Genomic DNA, 1,724 nt, shown 5'->3' on the forward strand with positions numbered 1-1,724 from the left:
ATTACATCATCATGGCAACAAAGTTGTTAAATTGGCTATAACTTTACACAGAAAAGGTTAGTGACCGATTTTAGCACACTAAAATCACGTTAACACACATACTGTTTATGTCTTGTGGCTATACTTTTGAAACAGTGCGTAATTTTAATGTTTACAGATTGGCCCCCATTCACTTCCATAGTAAGTGCCTCACTGGAACCCAGATTTGTGCTTTTTTAAAGAAAAGGAGGGATGAGTCAAAATTAATTTTTGTGGTAATCAATATTATGCCACAAATGCTGTCAATTGAGCTTAACTTGTTTTGAACCCGGAATATTCCTTTAAGTGGGTCCTTTATTTTTTGTGTATTTTCAAAGTGCAAGGTTCCATTTAAATAACAGCAAAGGAAATATGGGTCACACTTTATTTTACAGTGTCTGTTACACATATTACATGTTACTATTATTAAATAATATAGTAATAACCAGGGTTGGGGGAATAACGGAATACATGTAACGGGAATACGTATTTAAAATACAAAATATAAGTAACTATTCCACTACAGTTACAATTTAAATAATTGGTAATTAGAATGCATTCAAAAAGTATTTTGATTACTGAAGAGATTACTTTGCATTTTATTGTCATTTGTTTCATTTAATATTTAGTTTTTAATGGAAAATCCTTTCATATGGAAAACATTTATATATATATAAATGATGCAATCCAAAGTGCATTTGAACAGCGGTGAAACACTTTCTTATGATGTGTTACATTCATACGAGCGGACAGAGAAGTAAGTTTGAAGTAAGTTTGGAGCAGAAGAAACAGAAATAAACTTTGTGTAAATTGTCAGCTTTATGCTAAGCTAAAATGCTATTTCTAGCCATTTTACACGCACGTTACCAGGCACAAAATTCACATTGGGACATAATTTCTTTTTTTCTAGTAAGACCTTTGATATTAGGGCAAAAGTCATATTCTTGATAATAATTTTTGTATTGTTTTCCTATAAAAATATCTAAAAATCCTTGAAACAAGATCAATTTGATTAATCTTGTTTTAGAAACAACACTGCATAAGATATTTAGGTTTTTCAGAGAATGTATTTTTAACATGTGTATTTTGTCTTACTGTACTGGCAGAGTTTTTATAGTCAAAACAAGTGAAAAAATCTACCAGTGCTGAAGAAGTAATCCAAAGTATTTAGAATACATTACTGACCTTGAGTAATCTAATGAAATACGTTATAAATTACATTTTACAGCATGTATTCTGTAATCTGTAGTGGAATACATTTAAAAAGTAACCCTCCCATCCCTGGTAATAACAATAACAATATGTAAATACAAGCAGCTCTACAAAATAATTACAAAATAAATACATGTAGTTCATTAGTATTACTCAGCAAATACCTATATAAATGCACAGTAACATGAACACTTTAAAATGAAGTGTGACCGAAAAATGTTTTGCCTATTTCACCTGCACAGTAGTAGCCTACCTACTTGGAGCTCCCTGACAATCGTATAATGGTGTCGTGTTCTCTTTTGCCGGTAGAGGGCCACTGATCTATATAGATCAATGTAGAGGACGCAGTCGCGTAAAAGCCTCCAGTTGAATCAACGCGCCAGGTCACGAAGAAGAGGAATAAACATCCGCTCGAAGAGCGAAGTCAACACTGCATGTATACACAGTTTAACTCTTTTTCTTTTTGAATGCGCTTGACTTTTGTATACATGATG

Source organism: Myxocyprinus asiaticus, chromosome 10 (genome assembly GCF_019703515.2).
Source record: "Myxocyprinus asiaticus isolate MX2 ecotype Aquarium Trade chromosome 10, UBuf_Myxa_2, whole genome shotgun sequence".
NCBI lineage: Eukaryota > Metazoa > Chordata > Actinopteri > Cypriniformes > Catostomidae > Myxocyprinus > Myxocyprinus asiaticus.